This window comes from Falco naumanni, chromosome 10 (genome assembly GCF_017639655.2).
Source record: "Falco naumanni isolate bFalNau1 chromosome 10, bFalNau1.pat, whole genome shotgun sequence".
NCBI classification, from domain to species: Eukaryota; Metazoa; Chordata; class Aves; order Falconiformes; family Falconidae; genus Falco; species Falco naumanni.
In genome coordinates, this window is record NC_054063.1 from 9,194,024 (window position 1) to 9,219,984 (window position 25,961).

The window sequence follows — 25,961 nt, forward strand, 5'->3', positions numbered from 1 at the left end:
TTTACCTACTATAGTTCATATTTATTGCATACCATTTAACTTGATCATTGAGCAACTGATTGAAATTGTAGGGGAAAATTTGTGAAGCAATGAGCCACTCATCACAAACAATTCTGACAATGTTAGGGCCTTGAGTAAGTGATCTGTAGCTAATGTAACTGTCAGCTAGTTCTTATATCTTTATATGGCTAAACAATTTTACAAATTGCTTGTGCTTTTGGGAGAGGGGGTTAGTTAAGAAATTCACTTGAGCTTTATCACTTTAGTTACTCTTCTGATTGTCCAGGCAGAGCTCAGACTTCAAAGAGCTCAATGTGGTTGCACAGATTTTTGTCTCAAATCTTCTAAATTATCGGCCTTGGTTCTGTAAACAGATCCATACAGAAAGAGTTTGAGATCTGTGCATCTGATCTACTGTGGTCAGTGGATATCAGCACACTGAGAAAGGGGGAAAGTAGTGCAGAGCTGGCTGTGGGATGGCTGCTGCTACTGTAAACCAAAATTCAGTAAATACAGTTTAGCGAGTGGGTAGAGCAAATGCAAAATAGGTGAGCCTTAGAAGTGATGGGATTATTTGGTTGCATAAACTAGGTAGCTTGGTGATGGATTTAAGGGATGAGAAGATATTTGTATATTTGCATAAATAGAAGCATTAGATGACAGTGGAAATGAAAAGACTGCAATGCAAAACTCTAGGACAAAAGCATAATGTTAGACAGCTCAGCTGGAGGGATGTAACTGATAAGAAGCATTAGTAGTGACAAAGATCAGAATGTATTTCTGTATGCTAATGTGCCAAATAGTTGATGTTTGAATCCAGACCATTTTTGACAGAAAGTACCTATATGTGGGATTTAATTAGGAACAGATAAAACATAAAATCAGCACATGACAAGTTGATTTGGTTGCAAAAGTTGTGTAGTTACTGGGAGGAGGAAGGGGAGTACCTCAACCCACTTTGGATCAACCTGAGGACCACCATGAAGGACATCAGCAATGATTTTTTTCTTTCCCTGTCCCCACCCTCGCTGTTTTTTCTTAATGGAGAGATTCGTTGCTACGTGTAAAAAGCCTTCTTACTTTCCTGTGTATTCCTGTGCAACATTGTACTTCAGCTATAAGTTTCTAATCCCTGTCCAGGATCCTTCTCTATCATCTTCAGTAATATGGTATATGTGCAGCCCAACAAAGGTTACAGTTCCACCAGTGAACAAGTCTTGTTATGCTCACACGAAGTAGCATATTGCTTTAGAGACAATTGTTTATGGCAGTTGTGATTCAAAAGATTAGAAACTCTGCATTTGTTACATTATCAGAAGGTGTGTCTGAGAAACAATAGCTTCTGCTGTCTTTTGAACTGGAAATAATTGTCATGCTGTTATGCAGTTTAATGGTTGCATCTGTGTATTAAACATTCATGTGTATTAAACATTCATGGGACAGGAGTGGGTGAAATGTACATTATCATTAAGCTTCTTGTTCTGCTAACTTTACCTTGTGATATTTAAAAAAGTGCTTTCACTAGGCTGTTTTTTTCCTTGTGATGACTGTGGCTATCTCTTTTCTTAAAAACAGTCACTCACAAAGAGAGGTCCAAGCTTTGACGGTCTTATTTGTGTCTGTATTTTATAAATCTTCCAAGTTTAAGGAAATTATGATTTTGTTTTTCCAATTGACCTTGAAAAAAAGTAGTCTCTTGATTTTTAAAGTAACAATGTAATCTGTAGCCTACATACCTGATCCAAAATGAAAAGAAATAATTGTTCAATAGAGTATAATTTTGCTCTCATATTATGTTGAATCTTGCAGAGTTAGTTATGTCAAGTGATGGATATTTGTGGATATACAAATAAGTGAAGTACAAGGGGACAATTGTTTTAAATTCGAGTATCTAAAGTGAAGGGAAAGCTGACTGAGAAGAGGGGAATAATTTTTGTTTCAAGTGAAGTGGTGAGCTGTGAGTCTTTCTATACAAACTTATGCTGGGTCTGGAAAAGGCCATATAGCATCTCAAGGAGCCACTTAGGGACCAAATTTGCTATTCCTTTCCCTACTGTGTAACTGGAAGGTGTCCCACAACTACAATGCAGTTGTTCTTTATGACCTCTTTAGAGCTGCAGCCTGCGTGGGGGATGCCTGCACTTTGGATGGGTGAACTTGCTGTCCTGTAACTGCTGAGAGACTGATGGGGGCCTTGAGGAATAAAAGCTGAAAAGAGGCTGAAGATGAGATTCAGTGTTCCCAGAGACTGCAACTGGCCCATACTGCACCGGTTTGATGCCTTTTATACAAAACAAATACAGTCTTGAAAGCTATGGATTCCACTGTATAAATGAGAAATTCCGCTACCAGGAACGAGAGGATAAATAGAGGGAAGTCTACGTAAGAATAATGATCCAAAATGAGTTTAAAGGTACAGTAGATTTCTGTAAAGCATACTACTATTTAGCTCAGGGATGTAATAGTGAAAATTAGATATGTAGTTTATCATGAGAACAAAGACTAGATATCCAACAAATTTGATGTCCTATTTCTAAGATAAGGTGCTATCAGAAGGAGTCATGAAACCACTGTAACTTAGTGAATTACGTAATCCTAGACCATGAAAGACTTTCTCTTTGGAATCTATTCCCTGCTGCCTGGCAGGTTTCTAATCCTGTATTGAAAAAAATTTGTGGAGCTAGAAGATGACTAGACTATTGCAAACTACTTTTAACTCAATGAAAAAATCTGAAGGCTAAAATCTGGATTATATATCTAGGTAATTGGGCTGTGGTAGTTAGTTAGGAGGCTATACTGCTTGGGATTTGTAAAAATAGTTTCTCCCAAGGACAATGAAGTTAGATATTAAGAATAATTTACAGGATCCAGTGCAATGCATATTTACAGTCTTAAAAATGGTAATTCTTGATAGTTGCTTTAAGTCTGATGAACTTTAATGGTCCACCATAATAACAAGATAGAGCATGTGTAAAAGAATAAAAGTTATATTTTTTTATTTTTTTATTAAGCACTAATCTATCTATTACTATTTGGTTGATTAGCCTACATGTCTGCTTCATTTTAAGAGAGACATTTGAGATCCTACTGCTTCAGAGATTCCCCACCCTCACCCCCGATATCTATACTCTGTCAGATCCTGAATATATTCCACAGGAAGAGTTTACCTTTTTTAAAGATATTGAATTAGTAAAGACTACTCATTAAAATGTGAAAAATTCAGAATTTGGGCTATTGCATTTTTGCCTGAATACTAACCAGGGGAAACTGAAGGAGCAACATCTGCACTAAAATAAGTCAATTAAAAGCATTATTAGGTGATACAATAGGTACCTCTTGTTTGCTTAAGTTTTACTTTGATGACTGATTTTTTTTTGTCTTGATATTCTGAGATATTTACATTTGAAGGAGAAATTAAATGATTGATTATGGAGGTAGGACAGTAAAACTGAGTGCACACTAAGCGTACAAAACAAAGTGCAAGAATGTGTGTTGTAGGGATAGAGGAAAAACAGGGAGCATATCTTTCCTTGATTTTAATGACAATATTGCTAAGACATAGCTGTTGTTCAAGTGATGATAGTGTTTTGCAAGTAGGTATCACTCCTGTTGATGGAGCTAATTTGGCTTTCAGTTTTTTATCGACTTCACACAAATATATATAAACATGTTGACACTTTATGTATTTCAAATGGATTATTGGAAATTCAGCCTCAACTGCCCTCCATTTGAGTCATTTGCAGATGACTTGTAGCATCCATCTCAGGGTGACAAGTTAATCTGTGTAGAATTTCAATGCAGTGTTGTCTTTTGTCTAGTTTGACTAGTGTTCTCAGAGAGGCAGACAAGTCTTGAGCAGAAGGAGCCCTCAAAGGAGGAAGGTAAAGATTAGGTGATGAAATCCAACAGGCATAGATATGTTAGGATGAGGGGAGATAGTGGCAGCAAAAGAAAGAACAGAATCATAGAACGGTCAGGATTGGAAGGAACCTCTGGAGATCATCTAGTCCAACCCCCTGCTAAAGCAGGTGCACTCAGAGCAGGTTGCACAGAATTGCATCCACATGGGTCTTAAATGTCTCCAGAGAAGGAGACTCCACAGCATCCCAGGACAGCCTGTGCCAGGGCTCTGTCACCCTCATGGTAAAGAAGTTTTCCCTCGTATTCCAAAGAAACTTCCTGCATTGTGGTTTGTGCCTGTTGCCCCTTGTCCTGTCACTGGGCACCTCTGAGAAGAGCCTGGCCCCGTCCTCTTGACTCTCGCCCCTGAGATATTTGTAGACACCCATAAGATCCCCCTCAGCCTTCTCTTCTGCAGGCTGAACAGGCCCAGCTCCCTCAGCCCTTCCTCATCAGGGAGATGCTCCAGTGCCCTCATCATCTTCTCCGCCCTCCGCCGGCCCCTCTCCAGCGGTTCCCCGTCTCTCCAGAACTGGGGAGCCCAGCACTGGACACGGCACTCCAGGTGCGGCCTCACCAGGGCAGAGCAGAGGGGCAGGATCACCCCCCTCGACCTGCCGGCCACGCGCCTCCTCGTGCACCCCGGGGTCCCGCTGGCCCTCCCGGCCACGAGGGCACGCCGCTGGCTCGGGGCAACTTGCTGCCCACCGGGACTGCCGGGGCCTTCTCGGCAGAGCTGCCTCCAGCAGGTCAAGCCCCGGCCCGTGCTGGTGCCCGGGGTCGTCCCTCCCTCGGTGCAGGCCCTTACCCTGCCTTTGCTGAACCTCACGAGGTCCCTCTCCGCCCAGCTCTCCAGCCTGTCCCGGTCCCGCTGAATGGCAGCGCAGCCTCTGGGGAACCAGCCGCTCCCCCCAGGTCTGTATCATCAGCAAACTCGCTGCGGGCACGCTCTGCCCCTTCACCCAGGTCATGATGAGCAAGTGGAACAGGCCTGGACCCAGCACTGACCCTGGGGGGCACTGCGAGCTACATAGGGAGATAGTAGCTAAGGAAAAAAAATGTCTGCAGAGGCCTCACATGCTGATCTGTCACAGGATTTTAAATGGTTAAAGGATATAGATACTGCTGTTAATTGAAACCGTCAAATAAATGTCTTGACAGTATGTCATATTGAAAGAAGTACAAGGGCAAGTCTGGTTAAACTTGAGCAACAGAATCGCTAAAATAAAGGAAGGCAGCCTGAGCATGGAACAAACCATTGAAATACTATTTTTGCTGTGAGGCAAAGGTAGAAAAGATGCTATGAGAGCTCATGTTGAAGCTCAAAATAGGGTTAGTGGTTTTGTTTTCTTCTTTTTAAAGAAGACTAAACAGGGAGAGTAGAAGTACGGAGGTAAATATAATGTGAAAAAAACTCTCTCCTTGGTTTAAAAATACCAGTTTTAAATGGAGGAATAACTGGAAAAAACCCTACACCTCGACTAGGAAAAATGTAAATCAAAAATATGGGGAAAAGATTTAGTGAGCTTTTATATTATTGCATCTGGCACCAGTCAGTCCAGCTGTGACTTTGCAGCACTGCTTTTTCCATCTCCAAAATATAAGCATACCGGAGTGTTTTTTTTTCCTTTGGCATTTTATTTCTGAGACTCTAATGCTGTCCATTAGCACAGAGTGATTTTTAGCAAAGGAGAAAAGTGATGGTTTTGAGTACCATCTGTAAGTTTTCAAAACTAACATGCAGTTGGATCTAGCCAGGAGGAACAGAAAAAAAAAAAGTTATATTTTTCTGAGCAGTTTGTTTAATATTTAAGGGGTAAATCTGAAAAGCTAAAAATAACTTTCATCTAATGATAATTATTTGCCACCACATGGTGTCTAATTGAATGGTTTCAATTAATGGTTTCATGATCTCTTAAGAATGGTTTCTGCAAAATTTTCAGAGATAAGCTTCCAAAGAAAGAACATTTCTTGAATGTAGATTGCTAGTAGTCTAGTATCCAAACAGGTAGTGCAGCCTTCTTTTGAACTTCAAAACCACCTTAACTTGCTGTGTGAACTATTCTAGATTCCTTAAAACTTAAGTTGCAGCTCTTAAATTCTGACTTTTTGGGAAACTTGACTTGCATGCAAAGCCAAACTTCTAGCACTCCCATTTCATGTGGTATCAAAAGAACTTCAAAAAATAGACAAGAATTGTCTTGAGCAGAAGTGTTGACTTTCAAAGCATTGTTTCATCTTACAAGTCACTCAGACTCCTCTTAGTGTGTCCTGATCTCTGCATGGTAATACCTTACAGCTATTTTACCCTTTTTAATTTGTTCAAAGCAGAACCAAAAATGCAAATTCTTCCAAAACTTCCTCTATCCAACTGGATCTCTAGATTTCTGATGATGAACAGTAGCTTTCTTGTCACTACAGTAATACCTGATCTTCAGAAGGTAGCTGGAGAGACCAGGAGCTTGGTGCCCCAAAACACTAAGTTGTCTGCTGGAAGCATGGCATGCTCTTTTGTATCTGTATCTTGCCATTGATCACTGAGCGCACAATGCGGGGGTGGAAAACAAAAAAGTTACAATATCTGGAGCAAGGAGTATCGAAGAATAATAATATTTTTTTATAATCTTAATGAATACTTAAAACTGCTTGAAATAGTTATGAAAAAAGATGGACACTAAGGACTATAAAGTTTTTTCATGATGGTGTTATTGATGAGCTGAGCTTAGGATAGCATGTTACACAGGTTCAGTGTTACTGTTGGCATTGCAAACTTGTGAGTTCTGCCAACAAGCTTAATACATGATTTTCTGACACTAACAATAGCATTGTGTGAATAATAATTTAGTAAGTTTGAAAATTGAAAACTAGCTCATATCTTGCTTGGCTTATTGTGTACTTCTGTCCACTGGCTTGCTCAGGGTAAGTTTCTCAACATAGTAATTTCAGATACAGTCTGCATGACTAGCCAAGAGTGACCTGGCTCAGTTTTCCAGAGAGGGTTAATAATTTCTTGATTGATTTAATTTGAATTATGTACTAGTTCCTGGTATTTTAACTTGTGCAATCAAAATGCAATTGAAGCAGAAGGAATTAAGCCAGTAAGAGTCTTACCTCTCACAGTTACACTATTTGGCCGGAATCAAAATGTCTCTCTTGTAGTTAGGAACATCAGAAAAAGTCCCTTGAATAACATAGAATCATAGAATGGTTTGGATTGGAAGGGACCTTAAAGATCACCTAGTCCCACCCCCCTGCCATGGGCAGGGACACCTTCCACCAGCCCAGGTTGCCCCCAGCCCCGTCCAGCCTGGCCTTGGGCACTGCCAGGGATGGAGCATCCACAGCTGCTCTGGGCAGCCTGTGCCAGTGCCTTGCCACCCTCACAGTAAAGAATTTTTTCCTAATATTTAATCTAAATCTACCTTTTTGGAGCTTAAAGCCATTCACCCTTGTTCTGTCGCTACACACCCTTGTAAAAAGTCCCTCTCCAGCTTTCTTGGAGGCCCCTTTAGGTACTGGGAGGCTGCTATAAGATCTCCCTGGAGCCTTCTCCTCTCCAGGCTGAACAACCCCAACTCTCTCAGCCTGTCTTTGTGGGAGAGCTGCTCCAGCCCTCTGGTCAGCTTTGTGGCCTTATCTGGGCTTGCTCCAACAGGTCCATGTCCTTCTTATGCTGGGGGCTTCAGAGCTGAATGCAGTACTGCAAGGAGGTGTCTCAGCATCCAAACATCTGCGTAGTTTTACATATTGGGGGGTGGTGGTGGGGCAACATGCTTTTATGTTGCTTTTGACAGCTGTTTAAATGAAGGATGAGTAAACTATCCAGCTTCAATAAAGTTTGATTGGATACCACAGGTAGAGATGGGGTTTGATTTGTTATCTGAAGTATGTGGATTCTTTCTAAATAGTACACTGAAGATTGTTAATAGTCAATGTAATATGTGCTCTACAGCAGTTAACACATACTACATTCCTATAATCTGCACCTTTGTGGGACATAAGACAGCACTGAAAAAAGTTGAAAATGTGTCTTACAGCAAACTGAAGTGAGTGGATTTTGAAAGTTGGAGTGCTTTCCATGTCTCATTCAAAGGAGAACTCATGCACCAGCTTCTTAGTACCACTTTGGAATATTGTTCTAGTACTCACAAAGTCTTTGAATTGCAACCAGTCCTTTTGCAACACTTGAGCTGTTCTGTGCCATTGCTTGTGTAATACTAAGGGAAGAGAGCCATTCCTTTACAGTGAGATTTGAGATCAGGTTAGCCTTTTGTGTATTGCCTGACAGGTGAATAAAAAGCTTTTAGTTAGTGACTAAAGCATTTTTCAATGATCTGGTAATAGCCTTTATTCTCCAAAGACAAAGCTTGAGTTTTATTTATGGGCTATAATCTTTGGTACCTCTGCACTTTATTACCTAATAAAAGAAATTGTAATCCCATTGTAGCACAGAGATAATCTACTTGTCATTTGTTAAAAACATTTGTATGTTTTTATAACTGCAAATTATAGATTTAAAAAAAATTTTTTTTAAACCTCAATACTCTTCAAAAGTCATAGTTTCCCCATTGGTGATTTATTCCAGAAGCTTTTATCTATCTAAAAAAGGAAATTTCGTATGTGACAAAAGAAGGCTAATGAGTGTTGAGAAGGCTATTTTCTCTAATAAATAATGCTTGTTTCTAATGGCTGAACTTGTATTGGATGGAAATAAAATTTAACAGTCTATAAAAAGATCATACCAATCTATTAGAAACTCTGTTAACTTTCAAAATACAAAATCTGTAGACTTCTATGTGGTGTTCCCTGAAAAGCTTGTCTTTAACTCCAGGAAACTAAATTACCATTTGAAGCAACATGTCTGCTGAAGGGGAGCTAGTGTGGTGAATACTTTGAGCTCTGCTAGTGAATTTTGTGGTGCTAGTGTAATATGACAAGCCAAGTATGCTGAGAAAATACTAGGTGGTTATGTTTTAAAAGCTAGGCTCTAAGACTGGCCTTCCTGAATTGCTAATCTGAATCGTGTTTCTCTCTCAAATCCTGTGCTTTATTAAATTTCCTCCTACCTCCATACTGACAGTGTCGTTAAAGTGATCTCTACAATGAAGCCTTTTGCATATGCACTGCTCTGTGTCTGACCAGATGCCTTAATGATGCATGATCTATGCTCTTAAATGAGAAAAGCTTTTCATCATTCCTGAAAAGTCATTCTCTTCTTCTTTGATTAATTCTCCCAATTAAGTTCAGGCTTTGGCTTACTTTAATGTGTCATATATTCCAAAAATAGCTTAGAAATTGAAACAACTCTCATAATAAAGTATTAGCAAGTCCCGAAGCAGAGGTGGAGAAAAGAAATCCACTGCACTAAACCTGCTGTGAGTACACCATTAGAGGCTGGAAAAAACAACAGTGTTAAGGGCAGAAGCTGACCTTACAGGGAAAGTTTATTAGTATAAAACTAGCTGTGTGAAGATGCAAGAATCAGTGGAATAGGAGAGGCAACAGAACTAATTGAAAGAAATACATTAGAGGAAAGTTAATTTTTTTTAAAGCCGTTCCATGCTTGTTATATCAAGTTGGTATAGATGGTTCCCTCTTTGATCAGTAACATTTGCCAAATCGGAAATGGAGTATAGGAGTAATAAAGGGGACTGATACTGGTCCAGAGATGTAAAGATGATTATTAATTAGTTGGAAATCTTCAGGGTTTTTGAAGTGATATGACAGACTGATGAAAAAATACTTTAAGCTCTTTTTTTTTTTTTTTTTTTCTTTTCTTTTCTTCATTTTTTTCTGGAAACTCAAAACCAGTGATCAGAAAGGGGAGAAGCTGGCAAGACAATAGAAGGAAATATATTGCAATACACTGTGACATACTATAGACATAGGAATTTCCCCAGGCTAATCCGGCTGTCAGACTAAATGCAATCTCCCCCCACCCAAAACCCCCAAACTCCCAGCTATCATTCCTCCCCACCCCACGCCCAGGATTCCTAAAGCACTTTATGGTGTGTTCTCTGCTGCTCTTCAGATAACAGTTTTGGGGATATATGTAGCCTTAAGGCATGGTGAGACTGCGGAGGCTTGAGCAACCATATCTGTAATGATCATTGACATTCAAAATTATTAGTATCCATGGTAGGACTGTAAGAATGGGGAATTTTGAATCTTTTCAGACAATGGTCCCAATAGGTGCCGGAGGTAAGCAAATATTTTGATCTGCAGCAGTATTTAGTTATTCAGTGGGGAGGTTTGCTTGACCTGTAATGAAAGTATTGTTATTTATATTTAATAAATATAAATGACAACCTAGATTCACCCTATTCAGAACCTTCTTAAAATCTGATTGCTGCATTTACTATTGGTAGTTTAAGACTGTACTCACCATATTTCATAAATATGTATTGAGCATTGAATATACTGTGTAATCAGCATGATGGTGTTTCATTCATATTTTGCAGACAAGTAAATAAAGCTGTCCTGATTTAATTTTGATAGGGAATTATTGCAAAACATAAACTACATTGTGCTAATGAAACAGCATGAATAGCCTTGGAACACTAGTCTGGACTTTAAGTGAATATTTTATCCCATGGATAATTCTTTTATATGTTGGGAATGGATACAAGTGGAGCGAGTGAAAGATCATATGATATGAAGTATAATTTGCAAGTTCATGCTCTGAAGACAAATATAGCAGTTATGAAAGAAGCTACTAAGGCAAACAGCCAACACTGAAGTATATTTATATGTATATTTGTATGTCTCTTATAAACTTTTTTGTGTCCTGCTTTACATACATATTTTTTGTTACTGAGACATAGCCAGTATAATTAACTTCTGCTGTTGAGAGAGCAGAAGTTGATCTTAGGTACGTGAAAATCTTGATGAGTAAGCTTGCTCAATGGGCTGTTTCAGATAGCTTTTTGTGAAATATCGGTTGAAAAAGCAAACAGTAACAAATCAGAGAATCTTTCTTGACAGCAGCCAGGATTAATAGGTTATCTTTGGAGAAGAAAATGTTAGAAAAAGGTTTCTGGTTTGAGAGACACACTTCATTGCGGTGTTTTTTTCAGGTTCATGAAGCAAGACTCATATAATTTAAAGAATCAGTGTGTGTACCCCTCTGCAGTTTCTTAGACTGCTATGCTTGCTACTTCATGAGAAGTATATTCCTGAGATCAATAGTTTTATACTTTCTGCAACGAGAAAGAAGTGAGTAAACACTGATTTTCATCCCCAGTGGCTGAAAAAGAAGCCAGGCAGACTCTGTTAGTACCTTTTACTCCCATCTTCAGTTGCATGCTCAGTCTCACTTTTTTTTTTTAAGTTCTTCATAGCCATGTGAAGGGCTTAGAGGTTTACATGTATATATCTGTATGTACTGGTGTAGCACCCCATCCTTTGTGAGCAAAACTCTCAAATGTTATTCAAACATATATTGGGCCTTTACACATCAAATCGTGTAAATATGGCCAACATGTAAGCATCCTGTGGGAATTTCAGGGTAGATTCTAGTCCGACTTGTTACTGTGTATGTGCTGAAACTACATTACATGTTCCCTTCAAAAAGATCTTACATGCAGACTGGGGGTTTTATTTTCCATGGAAAAATCCTGACCTTTCTTATGGAAAGGATTTTAAAGTGTTTTTAGGAAATTCTTGAAATGTTCCAGAGCAGTATAAAACAGCCTTGAAAACATTCTGTATGTGTTCTTAGGAATGAACTGTCTAAAGTTAGAGGGTTTTTGTTTGTTTGTTTGTTTGTTTGTTTGTTTTTTACATACTGAAATTAAAAGTTTTAAAAAATTAGTTCTGATATTTCTTCAGTATCCAGGAGATTGTTCCCTGAAGTGAATACTAATTAGAACAAAATTAGTCGAACCTGTAAATTTTCTAACATTCAAAAGAGACAAAACCTTAATGCCTGTTACAAGTTACAGAAGCTGGTAACATTCTGCACTTTAAGAAAATATGTTCAGGTTTTTTTCTGATGGTAACCTGATACAATTGTTTTGCATCACTTGAAAGAGTTACTTTTGTAACAATCATTTACTTGGATCAATAATACTTTGTTTTATACAAATAAGCAATCTTGTAGGAACTTTTTGACATATAGTAACAGTCTAATCATTTTTGCAGAAGACAGAAGAAACTTTATGACAACCAGATGCCACTGGACCATGCAATTGGGATTTAATGTAAAAATTCCATAATGATTTTATGTTGTTCTGAAGTTCCCCATGTCCTTCTGATTCCTACTCAGGAGACTGTTCCATTTGTGTTATGGAAACATTAACATTGTCACAGCAACTGAAGTCTTGGTCATCACCTGAAAAGGTCTGAGTAGTTTTATTTTAAACATTAGTGTCAAAAAAATGAGAAAATAAATTATCTGACTGTTCCATTGATTTCTTAGAAATGACCTTTGGATTTTGTTTTAATGAAGCCAATAAATTTAGTTTACTCTCAGGTTGACTAGTGGCCGTTATTCAATATTGTGTATTTCCTGCTTAAGGAAGGTGGAAATGAGGGAAAGATACTGTACAATAGCAGAAAGTTAAAATAAATCAATCTAGAACGATAGTGAACTAATTTACCTTGAGTCTTATATTGTGCAAGAGGACTGGCAGTTTACTGGTGCACTCTCTGGCATTGCTGAAGTCTGAACAATTTAAGGCAATGATTAGTTCAAAGTTCAGGCTATTTCCTATACATTCTGGACATCTAAAACCTGGCAGTGACATCTCTGTGGATAGTGGAACGTAACCATGGCTTGCACAGTTGGGCTGGTATTGAGTGTCTCACATTAAGGAAGTTAATCTGAATCTGTTCTGTCATTTCTGGTGTTTTGTACTTGGGCTCTTAAACACCCCATCTTTATCTCATATAGATGGCACTGAACCTCTATGAGCCTTGATGCTTCATCATTTTGGATCCATCTAGGGCATCTAATATTTCGTCTCAGAGTTTGTGATCTTAATCTGACTAATATGCTTGTAAAAGTTAATGTGGTTTCCACAAACTTTTGTTGGAGGACTCGAGCATTTATAATTTACCGTAAAGTTCCAGCATATTTGGAAAAGGTCAGGCAAACTCCCCAAACCAGTTAGCTGAGTTAGTTGCTAAATAAATTAAAATGGGACCTAATTAAAATACTTGCTAAAATAAACATTTGCTGTGAGGATTGATAAATAATTTAATGTAACTGCACTTAAGTTACTCAGTTTCAAGTAGGATTCTCTGCTTGCTGTAAGGAATCAGATCTTGAAATGTTTGTCCAAGACAAAATATTATGTACTGATGGAACAGTTTGAGACAATGTCTGATTTCTGAAATTGTTGTAAATGCTTATTCGAACAGTCTTAGCCATCATATGCTTTTACTATGGAAGGATGTCTAAATACACAGGTATGAATAAATCTTCATTTCCTGTATGTCAGAGTGGTTGCTATACTTATGGTTCTGGCAGAAGGAATTTTGGAGACTTGCATCCTTTCTCAAAGAAAACTGTGATGTTTTGCCAGCCCTGAAGCTGATAAATACTGTCAGTTGTTCCTGAGTTTCTCTGGGACGGCAGGCCATATGTTTATTAAGATACCAGTACTGGTTGTAGTACTGTTGACAATCAGACAGGTCACTTTTCTCATGACTCTGTGTTACAAGCCAGTCTTTTAAACATATTAACCAGCGTAGGTAATATTATATAATTAATCTTCTTGGTATATTTAGCTTAGTTTCGCAACCTGGCCCTGTGTTTCAGCATCAAAAATGCATGGCAAACTTTATCAAAAAGATACATTTCCTTTGAGCTGTTACTCTGTGTGCAGACATTCCTTATATAATTAACTCAGATTCATAATGCCTGTCAAAAATGACAAAAATAATTACTCCTGAAATTTGGGCTATGGGGCTTTATGTGAAATAGTTACCTTCAGGGGTTTATGTCTCAAAAACATTTTGGGTCATCATTTACTGTTTCTGAGTCTTAATAGTGTGCCAGGTTTTGTAAGGTTTAAATTATGATGTTTGAATAATGTAGGAAGAAAAGAAAAAGTAATTTCAGTCAACAGAGAAGGAACGCTTTGCACTGGGGGCTACAGACATGCTATCTGCAATATTCGTGAAGCCCACAAATATTTTCAAAACTGAGTAGAAGTTCCTCAAGCAAATAAGCAATTAAAGAAACCAATACGACTTGCATGTTGAAATACAATGAATGCACACCTACAAGTTGGGTTTTTTCCCTCTGAAGTCTGTCAGAATGTTTCTAAGACCGTTTGCATATGCACTCAGTTTACAGTAATGCTTGAAATATGTGGCCAAAAAGATGAAGTCCTTCATAAGCAAAAATATGAAGCTGTAATTTAAACTACTTGCTTCAGACACTGCTATCTGCTGGGAGCACATCTCAGAACAGAACAGAAAGCCCATCACGTTGGTGTTCAGTAATTTTCCCCATCACACTTGAGTTTCCCAGACTTAGAAATGGAAACGTTTACTTCTTGTTTGTGCTTTCATCTGGTGTCCAGATTACCTTGTTCAGTAATATTGTAGCCACCGTGAGGGTGGTTAGATCACATGAATTGGTTTAGGACACTTGCATTCCTGTCATTGGAAGAACCAAGTGGTGTTGAGGTGTGCTGCAAAATGACTGCAGCACTCAAAGCACGGCAGATGCTCCATCTCCTCTCTCAAGTCTGGTTTAAGAAACAGCTTGATACTTTAATCTTTTCTAAGCAGATTTTCTTAGAGGCAACTGATGTGGTTTTTTAAGCACCTAAGTGGTAAACTGTATGTGTGTGGGTTTGGGGTTTTTTTTTTTTTCCCTTTCTATTCCTGAAGACTTTAAGTAAAGTCTGTCTGTATTTGCTGTCTATTTTGTGATGTGTATTGGAGATCCAGATCCACAAAGATTTAGTAATGTCGGAAGATTCTTGTAACTCTAGTTAACAACTGTGTTACTAGAATGGCAGGAGACGTCTTAATATCCTGGAGATGGTATCTCCTGATTTAATAGCTAGAGGCAAAGATTTTCATATTATATGTTAAGAAAGCGTAGCATAATATGACCAACTCAGTCTGTAAGTTTGAATAATTCAGTGGTATTTTCTTTTCTTGTGCTTTTTTTTTTTTTTTTATTCTAGACCTTCTGCATATTACCAATTTCCATGCGTTTTAAATTTATTAATAATGGTTGATTTTAAATTCTGATGGATTGCAGAACCTGATTTATTGTCTTTATGCAATAACAAATTAATATGTCGACATCTAAAAGTTACATTGAGTCTCTAAATTTCAAACTTGGTTGCTTAAGGGTAGAAACTTGGCAGCAGCTGTGTTCTACTGCCCGAATAGATTACTTTAACCTGCTAATGACACCTTTTCTATTTTTACCACTTCTGGTACCATTATTAGTAATAGTTGTCATCGTTATGCTGGATTAATTGCTGACTGTAGGTGACTATGAAACTGTAGCTTTCGGTTTATGAACCAGTGATGACTTGTGAAGTAAACTGCCAGTGTGCAGCTTCTAAATCTTTCAGAACAGCCAAATCTGAAAATGGCTTTGGATACTGCCTTTAGACTCTTTAAATTTTGCAACGTCTGCGACATGTGGTATTTACGGAAGCATTTTTTAATGAGGATGACAGGGAAACTCCAAACTAATATTTTGAAAATGGTCATGTAAAATTACATAAGTAACTTTGGGATTAATTGGTTTCAGTAATATGCTTGAATAAGTAAGTCTGTGATTGCTCATCCTTCTGAAAAGCATGTTCCAAAGTGCTGTTTATTGTATCAAACTGCAGCACAGTCCATGAACTCCAGATCACAAATACTCTTGTGAGAAATGTGAAAGCCACTTGGCGCAGCTTCCACTGTAGTATTGATGTCAGAACATACTTTAAAATCAGAAAAGAAAGGAACTTTATTTAAATTTTTTTAAAGATATCATTGTAAGTGAATGGAAAGTTTGCAGACGCTGAGAAATGGTTTCCAGCTCTGCAGAAAATTAAGTGGACAAAGAGGAATTTATCATAGGTGGTTTGATGAGATGCCGTCTCTCTAGAGTATTAAAAATAATAATAATATTTTAAAAATCAATGAAAAAACATTTAGAGACCATGCAGCAACCATCCTGTTTTCCAGGGATATAAGCTATATGACCCAGAAGGGCCTTTCATTTCCTGAAATGTATGATTCTGTCTTTCAGTAACTAAACCCATTTTCCTTATGTTTCTCTAACTTTGCTCTGATGTTTTCTTTTCTGACACAGTACTTTCACAACTGTTTTGGTTAAAAGCAAGTAGAGTTAGTGAAATAAAATATAATGTTTTGTTTATTTATTTATTTTAAATGGGCAGGTGAAACTTTTTGTATGAGTACCATAATAAATGCTCAGTCTTAAAGAAAAACACCTGTGAACACTGTGGAACTTACTTTAGTGTTAAACCTGGTCAGCTTCACATGTAGGAACCCACGGAAGAATTCTATGCTGCTGATCACTGAGAGAATTTGTGTTGGTTAAGTGCTTTCCTTCATTCAAACACTGGCTCCAGGCAAATTTACCTGAAGTTCCTTTTTTTCTGAAGCACAGTTATGCCCAGGATACATACCTTAAGATGAGTAACTTCGGCCTGGGCACTTCTAAGATGAGAAAGTTAGGAGCTAAACCAGGTCTGACAATGCCTGAAAGGGCTAATGCTGTAACTGTGGCTTCTGCAAGGAGCGTCTGCATGCTGCTTCTAAGTCTCTCTGTACAGGGTAAAGAAAAATGTGATGCTAGAAAATATCTTGACTCTGTATCACTGTTTTCCTTTCAGTTAACAAGTGAACTAACGCAAGACCCTGTACCACAGTGAAGGTGCAGCTGTACCAGCTACCACCATCCTCAGCAGTTCGTGAAGGTGATATGCCTCCTCCAGAAGACTGAAGAGAATCATGAAATGATGCCTAAAGGTAAGTAGCAAGTCACCTATACTTTGGAGTATGTAAGAACATACCTGAGAATAAATTAGGTATTTTACCTTCCTTGGAGGTGTGTGAATTGGTTGTGGCCCTGTAAACAGGTTTTCTCTTTTGCTTTGGGCCAGCTTATGTGCATATAGTAGCTGCCTCACTTCATTTAGGAACACTACTACTATTCTAACAGGCTGCCATTTGAATGGAGGGATGCTTTTTAATGGAGTGAGGGGAAAAGCCAAAGTTGCGATGGCATTCCCTTGCCTAATATATCTATATATCTATATACATACACACACTTACCCATGCTGAGCTAAGTACAGTCCATCCCATGGAGTCATGTTGTAAAGTGAAAAACAACGGGGAGAAATCATTACTATGACAACCTGACAGTGAGTGCAGGGAACATATGACTCACTGCAGTTTTTTGAGTTCAGTGAGTCAAATCCATAAGCACCTGGCCTTTTTGTTTAGCTCTATGGGTGAAATGGAGTAACAGTCCATTTATGCTCTGGAGACTGCCTGATGTGTTTATAGGAAAAAATATCCAGCATGTGTGCCTCTGCATGACTTTTTTTTCTTTTGAGCACATACAAGGAAAAGTGACAGAAACAAGGTAATGGATGTTGTGTGTTTTCCCCCTAAATGGTCTTTTTCTGTATTTTAGTGCGTCTAGAACCTTTCTATATGTTGATAATTTTCAGTAGTTCTATTTTATCCATGGCTTGGTGGCTATTAACATTTGACAGTGAGTAGAGGATGATGCAGAAATGGGCAGCTGCAGACAGTATACAACAGGAAGCTCTCCTTGGCAGCCACCATTTCTTCGTTACCTCTATGTTAGAATTTTGAAGAAGTCTGTGATGCAGATAAAATACTGAGTGTGAAACGGCTCGTGTACTTGACACACATGTGCTGGAATCCCCTGTTATTCCTCCCCTCATGCAAAAGCGTCACAGGTAGGAAGATTAAGGTGTTGAGAGCCCTTCATCTTAACTTATTAAAGTATTCTTTGACCTTCTTTCAGGTGACCCTGTCCTCAGCCAGGAGACAGTTTTTATTCTGTTTGGTTTTAAACAACAAATACAAACTTTACAAGGGCTGTTGATTGTTGTTACAACTTGCCGTTCACCTGACGTAGCCATTTATCATAATGGTCTTTGTGGTCAATTTGCAACCAGCAAAATACTCACTTTGATATGCTACCTGAGGATTTACATTCCAGAGTAGAATGGCTTAGTTCCAAGTAAGAAAGCCCATGATTATAGTCTAGGTTTTACTCCTTCTCAGCTGGAGACCTGTGTTAAAACACATTGATGGGATGCCTTCTCAGATGCTCTCCTGTGAATGAAATTTGTGTATCATTTTTGTCTCAAGATGCAGACAGTAGACTTTATATCAAAGAATCCCATGGCTAGGAAACTATTTCAGATGTTTAATGACTCTTTATGTTCATGTGAGCACAGATATTTGGAAAAGAAATTAAAATTTTGATTGTGAAAACTCAAATTTTGTCCGAAATCCAGATATTTTTAAATGTTGTAAAGAAAAACTTAAACTGCAGTAACTGGAACCATAGGAATTAAGAGTATGACTGAACTAATGCCTCTCTGTGCTGCTAAAATACATGTTTTCTTGGATCCTGTGTGCATCCCAATGCTACATCAACAGATATGAGGTTGTATCACCAATGCTAGGTTGCTAAAAAAAGTTTAGGTTTTAGTTGCTAAGACTGATTCAGACTGTCTGCAAACAACATTGTACTCCTGAACACACTTCGAATTAACAGATGTGACAAGGCTCATCTATTTGTAAGCAAGACTGGTTTTAGGGGTGGAAGTAAGGGCTGTTGGACATGGCTGGAATCAGCTTGAGTTGTAGACATGGAGAAGACAGATCTCCATTGTGGCTAAGAGAATGATGCGGCCTTAATCCTGAAGAAAACCTGAAAGGGTTTCTGTGGTCAGATGAGGGTTAACTCCTTAGGACTGCATGGATGGCACGTAATATTCTTTAGCTTCTCATATTGCCAGTTGCATCCACCTTTTGCATAAAGGTTTAATAGCTAAGGCACATCACAGGATGCCTGTTTTTAATATAAAGTCCTGCAGAGATGTGAACTGAAGAATTCATCAGCAAAAATACTGTATCCTGACTGGGCAGGCTTCTGTGCTTGCCTCTCCTGTACCTGCCCAGACCTGCTGTCAGAGACAGGGTGTAGAGTAGATCATTCTCACACCTGGTCTGGTTTGGTGATTGCTGTAAACAGACACCAGGATGTGGTACCAAGTTCTCTGCTGCTTTCCCTGGTGTGTGCTGTAAAACTCTCTTTCAAGACAAATGTAAAACTATGGTAATTTTGCATCATGTGGGATGCTCTTCCATCTTACCTTTTGGTGGCTGTTCAAAAGCAAGTAAATGACTTAATAGAATTAGATTCAGGGACAAAAGCATCAGAGACCTTGTCACTCCATTCCTTTCCTCTCACTGGAGTTACAAAAAGTGGTATTCAAATGTGATCTAATTATCCTCGTTTATTATTTAATGTTTTGCTGTCTAATTTTTGGCAATCTTGTCAATGCAAGTATGCTTATTGAATAAAATAGCGAAATTGAAAATGAAGAAGGCTCTTAGCAGTGCTGTTTGCACCTTGAGGGTAAGGGGCTGAGATGTTTATGCCAGTTAATTCTTCACTGAGTGTTCAACAGGATGCAAAATAGGCATACAGTGCAGTCATCTAAAAGGGAAGTATTATTTTCTCCATTTACTATTCTGAAACCAAATGAGTCGATTTTTCGGTGACTGTGGGATTCATCTGAAATTTACATGCAGGGACCTTTTTTACATAAAGCAAGTGAAATCCTGCATTATTCATGGTTTTGTCATTTTTTGGAGTGGTAGGTTATCCTGGAAGAAAGGAAATGAGACTTTATTCTATAGACACTTTCCCTTTATAGCTGTAATGGGAACATTGCACTGATAATTATAGTTTTACTAATTATACTTCCTCATTTGTTTGATCTTCATAAGAAGAATATTATTTAAGTCTGGTTTGCTGTTTGACACTAACTAAATTATGAATTGTAAGCAGGAAAGAGGTCATCTGTTTGTGTGATCTTTTCCCTGATTCTGTACTAGGTTCCTGGGAGGTTTTTTTTCTGGAACAAGGCTCAGTTTTGAGCAATTCAGACAGTCAACAGACCTTATGGTTGTACAATGCAGATATTCACGTTACAGGAAATAATTGTAGAAGGATTTCTAGCACTGCTGTTGGTTCAATCTTGTTATCACAGTTGTTTTGTTAATAAAATCCTTAATGTCTTTCTGTCAAGTTAATTCTCACTGATAAATGTAGAGGACTGCTCTATTTTGTTTGGCTTAGAGATAGTTTTTTCTTTTTTAAAGTAAGAAATGGGCTTGTTCTTTCTTCGCAGATAATGTAAAGTCAGATCCAAAATGCTTCTAAAGGAAGAAGACATTCTTTTTTGTTGGTTTAAGCAGACCTTGGATCAAGGTTGTTACTAACAAACATCAGAACTTGAACACATGAGCAAAGTGCTAATCCCAATTCTAGATTGCCATCTGATTCCTGTGGTTTTCTTAGGTGAGTTAACCTGTTTTATGAAGTAGCGAAGGTCAAACAAAATCCCTTTAATTGCTTTAAATTTACATATACACTTGCGATTTATTTGAATGTTTTAATATGTGCAAATTTGGAATGGCTGACAGTGGGTAAGACAAAGGGCAAATAATTATACAATGTCATGACTAATTGCATAAAGTTCAGTGAATTTTAATGATTCTTAAATAATGCAAACCTAAATGTACTCAACAGAGGATTTGTGTTTGGTAAAAATCACCATTTAGCACATACATAAAGGCAGGAAGGATTCCATTCGTATAACATTGTACGTGGAAATCAGGTAGCTATTACTACATATTGCCAATGTTATTTGTTTGGAGTCTTTCCTTGGTTGGTGTCAGGAATTGATGCTGAGCCTGCAATTAATTCATTCCTGAATGTCCACTGAGCACAAGTTTCAAAGATGGTAACAACACTTCAATTTTTGTGGTAACGTTTTAACCTGGAAAGCTTCGTTTTGTAACTGAAAGCAGCCAAAACTTTTTAAAGGCCAGTTCTTTTATCTGGAGTTAACGTGACCTTGTAACACCATGGGCTGGGATCATTCATAGGAGTGAACTTGCAAGACTGGTGAAATAGGTGTGAGTGTGCTAAAGCATACCATCTGAGACTGCAAGACCTGAGCCTCATAAGAATGAGATTCCTATGACACTGTCATTACTCTGTTTAGTTTCTGTGGAAAAAATGCTTTATTGATAAAGGAAATTCTGAAAATAAAAATAACAACCCACGTCTCTCGATTGCTATTGGTAGACAGTATTTGTAGATGAACAGCAGTCTACTCATTTGATGAAAGACTACAAGTACACGGTTCGTTATTTCATAAAGTACATTAGTCTTTGCAATAACGTTTGAGGCTGTCTCTCAAGAAGCCTGAGTTCATTCACTGAGTTGTATCGTATCAGATAGGTATACTCCTATTTTCTCACTGAGAAGTTCGCCTCTTAAGGAAACTGGCTGAATGACAACTGGATTGCTTGCTTTCTGTCATAATTCACGTCTTCCCACTTCAGCGCATGCTGGGGTATGGCAGTTATCTAATTGTCCTTTTTAAAATGGAGTGTATTTATTATGCTTCATATGTTAGTGGAAATGCTTCTTGCATTGGCATTGGGAATGTTCTCCCTTTACTTTTTTCATAAATGATTTATCAACTCTGTTATTGCTTGCATGGTCTTTATTATGTCTCCCAAATGATTTTTCCAGAACCCTCTTTTGCTTAAAAAACACAGGAAGATGAATGGAGCTTAATATTTGACCAGGAATTTACTTTAAGTCTTTTAAGCAATATTTTGAAGCCACTGGCACATCCTTAATAGTCCCAGAGGGAAAACAAAGAAGGTAGCTGATCTAAATTGAACGTGCATTGTAGTATGCACTGAAAAGTAGAGACTCAGGAAACCAGTCAAATTGTATTCTTAGGAGATCTTCAGAGAATGTGAGAGGAGGGCTTAGACTTGACAGTACTTCACTAAACTTTCAGGCTCGTATGACCCTCACAAACTTTTGACTCTCACTGGCTTGTGGTCTTTGGGTCCTAATTTGTTACAACTTCCAATGTAGCCCTACAGTTTATCTTGTTTTGACTTGTTTATGGTTGCTGTACATATGTTTTTGCCACTACGAGAAAATACTACCAGCAGTGATGCCCCTGGGTCCCTCTGCGTATGGAGAGTTCAAAGTGTGATGTATTATAAAACTAGTCAGAAAAGAGTTGCTGTTTTCTCAAGACCTATCAAATAACGTAATTACTCTGGCATGTACTTCCTACTAGCCCATATTCCTTCTTATGGGAGAATTCCTCACTTTTTACCAGGAAAAAGCTGAAGCAGTTGTTGGTGAAACCTCATAGAAGGGATTGGTGTCAGAGCAATGCTTAAAATGTTGAATGGCTTGTCACTGAGATTGACAGGTGCCACCTCTCCTCACAGGAATGAGACTGAAAGTTGTGCCTCCACAGTGCACATTAGAACACTTAATTAAGAAATGTTGACACATAAAGCTGTATTTCCTAGTACACTAGGGCTGTTTTATTCTGGCAAAAACACACAGTGATTTTATGAACTTTCTTTGTTTTTCAGGTAGGCAGTGAGGAACTGAAATCTCAGTGGACAGTGGCATTCAGGCTTTTCAGTGCATTGTCCTGTAAAGGTACCAGAGTTAGCTCAAAGCTTTCTTTTGTGCTGGTAGCAGTCACAGGGTCAGCATGAGCTAACTACTCTAAAGAGAAGCTTTCTTTGTGTGTCATGGTTGTTGGCTCTTCTGTTTCCAAACGCTGCACTAGCATTTTGGAGACATACTTGGCAATTTGGGGACTTTGACGGATGGACTTGGGTGATTTAGTGGGAGCACTTAGGAGTTCTGCTGTCACCTTTCTACACTCCAGTCCTTGCTAGAAGTTCCTGCCTCAGAAGCGTGAGCTGCGTGCCAGTGCCTCTGCCACTCTCATTCACAGCTTAGTATTACAGTTATTACTAATTATTACTTACTCTATTACTAATATGCTATAGGGTGAACTTGGGGAGCAGGGTTGCATGCATCTACCCTGCTATGCTTTGGTGTGGGGCAGTAATTCCTTGCAAAGGGGTGACATGGACAGCTGGGAACCTAATGTCTTTTGAAAGTGGTACTTAACCACTTCAGTTGCTTAGCTGGAAAGCTCTTTGCAAAATTTTTATGTAAGTGACAGTGTATCATTGTGCTTTCTGTGCATTCACTATTGCTGTCTCATGGGTTAATAAGGAATAAGAGACAGAAAGTGGGGAAAAGAAAAAAGGATTGGAGAGGGACAGAAAAGAAGATGCTGATAAGGACAAATGCTGATGCTGGCAAAGAGGCGATGTAATTGCAGTTTGATAAGCGACATTTATGGATTATGAAATATCTGCAGAAAATCTTGGAGAAATAATTGAACCAGACATCTTTCAGTTCTGGTGATCTGTGAGCAAAAGGACCAATACTCTGTGTTTTATATAAAAATAAGCTTATGCTTCATTGTATAATACAGATCTAATGATGAGCTGACTTCCAAATTATACATGTCCTTTTGATATATAGCTATACAAACTGAGATATTTTTATTCTGAATTTCAAATTTCTAGTGGCTTTGGATTTCTTCCTATTCTTGTCCCTTTCTAATTCATGCTGTTTCTTTCCCCCATAGAGACTCATTCCTTATTAAAGAATATACAAGACCTAGAAAGATTCACATATGCCTAGCTCCTTGGAGAAGATAAAATAAGACCAAGTTAAGTGGGAAGATTTCCTTATCAAACTAAGTAGCAGCCAGACTTAAATTAAGAATTAGAAACTGTTTTCTAGAAACGTGCTACTGTGAGCTGTTGACAGTCTGGACACACCAGCTAGCTCCCTGCTCATGGTCAGTAATGGCAGCAGAAATTTTAGAATAATTGGCATGAATGAAATGAAGAAAGTTCCCAAGTTACCAACCAATTACCAGAGAAAAATGGAAAAGCACATGTGCCTTTTCTGTCTGCATTATTTCAGACTAATTTATTTTCTTGGTATAACATTTCTATTTTATTTCATGGTAACATGAATTCTCCTTCCTTCCTCTCCTTAAAATTTATAGTTAATCCTAAATTATAATTACACTTCTTTTAAATGCCTCTGGAAAAATCTTATAGAATTGGATGAGAATCAAATACAATTATTGTTGAATTAATTCTGTGGGAACAGATAAGGTTTTATAATATATTTTACTGATGTCACAACTTGATTTTTTTCAGTGCTAACTCTAGTTGAACACAGCTAGCTGGTCAAAAGGAGCACTGTTTCTTACCATTTTCATGAACTGGAATTTATTGCTTGTTTGCTGGATGAAGATTACAACAAAGCAATAGGTCTGGAATATGGTCCTATGTGCAGTAAATTTGTACAAGGAAACCACAGATCTATGAAAAAGCTTTTCTGAAAACCCTGAATTTTGTTTTTGTGTTCTCAGCCATTTCTAGTTTTTGGGATATATTTAAAAGCAGTGTATATCTTCATCCTTCCATTGGATTTAGAAATGCTTCTGTCCCAAATTCTATATATGACATGCATTTCTGTCACAGTCATAACAGGAAGCCATTTACATGGTTGTTCCTGCTAGGGTTGTTCAGTATTATTTTGGAAGTGTAAAGGAGTCATCTGGTTATGTGTGATTTTGTTGATAGTGATGAAACATGCCCTTTTCTGAGACAGATTATGCCTTCTTGCTTGTACACCTGTTAATGTCCCTTCAGTCTTACCTTGGTGTAGTTTCACTGTATTACTCTAATCAGGAACCTTTCATTTTGCTCCTGGCAGTGCTAAGAAATGCAAATATTCAAATTTGATGTGGCAGCTTAGTTACCTGCATGTTGCTGACATCTTAGGATATAGCCCATGGGCCTGTCTGAACACAGAGGATAATACAGGGAAGAAACCTAGGTGTGTGGAGTGCACATCTGGACAGTTCTGGAGGAGTAAGTACTGTTATTTACCACTGCTTGCTGTAACTCAGTATGTCATTCAAAGAAATATTATTTATATTTAAACCTTGCTAATGCTACAAATGGGTTTGTTGTTTCACCCGAGAAAGCAGTTTAGCCACTTAGTTCTGACACTTTTCTTCTTCACAAACTGAATAATCCAAGATATTACTTATGCTTTTCCCTAAGCTTTTAGAATTCATCCTTTTCTACTCTTTGATCAGATCCATAGAATGGCGTATAACTGAAACTGTAGCTGAGTGAACTGAACCAGTTTATACGGTTTCAAAAGGTGTATATGTTTGCCATCTTCTGTTGACTTGTGAATCATTGGTCTTGATGCACATCTTATTTCATACTTTCATCACTGTAGATCAGTCTATGCTTATTTGTAGACAAAACCATGGCATTTTTTGTTTAGTTTTGTTTTCAGATTTTTTCAGCTATAATTTTAGAGGTATGTAGGGCTGAGCAGATAAGCTCTGTTTCCAAGTATGTTAACAGTTTACCAATGTGGAGAAAAATGAAGGACAAAGTCAGGATATAATCTTTGTGAGATGAAGGAAAACGTAATTTATTTAAATGTCACCAGGTAGTAAGAAACACAACACAGTGAATGCAACGACTTGTAATTCATTATCTAATGATTACACCAAGGTCACAATGGTAGAGGAACAGTAAAGATTGAGGTAAATCATATCATTTACTTATTTATGTTTCTAGCACATGTTGCAAAGTATACCTCCTTTGCTGTCCCATTGATGTGGTTGATCTGCACTGGAAACTTGTACTCCTGTCAATCAGAATGTCAGCTCATGTGGATGTTGCAGGGCAGTGGTACAGCAAAATAGCTTACTCTTCCTGCTGGTGATTTGCTTCAAAAAGTGATGTAGAAGCAAGCTACTGTCTAAAAAAGCCAGTGGAGAGCTATGAAGTTTTAAAGAACTGTAAATATAAATTTTAAAGAATTAGTATTC

At 38.1% G+C, this 25,961-nt stretch overlaps 1 long non-coding RNA gene across 12 annotated transcripts in view; it reads left to right on the forward strand.

The window, feature by feature from the left end:
• LOC121094466 overlaps positions 1-25,961 on the forward strand; it is a 261,158-nt gene that overhangs the window by 78,953 nt on the left and 156,244 nt on the right. For all 12 annotated transcript variants that reach the window (XR_005829849.1, XR_005829847.1, XR_005829846.1 and 9 more), the window contains 4 exons: positions 16,728-16,863; positions 20,301-20,470; positions 22,591-22,660; positions 23,673-24,978. This is a non-coding gene — a long non-coding RNA (uncharacterized LOC121094466). The remainder of the gene's footprint in view (positions 1-16,727; positions 16,864-20,300; positions 20,471-22,590; positions 22,661-23,672; positions 24,979-25,961) is intronic.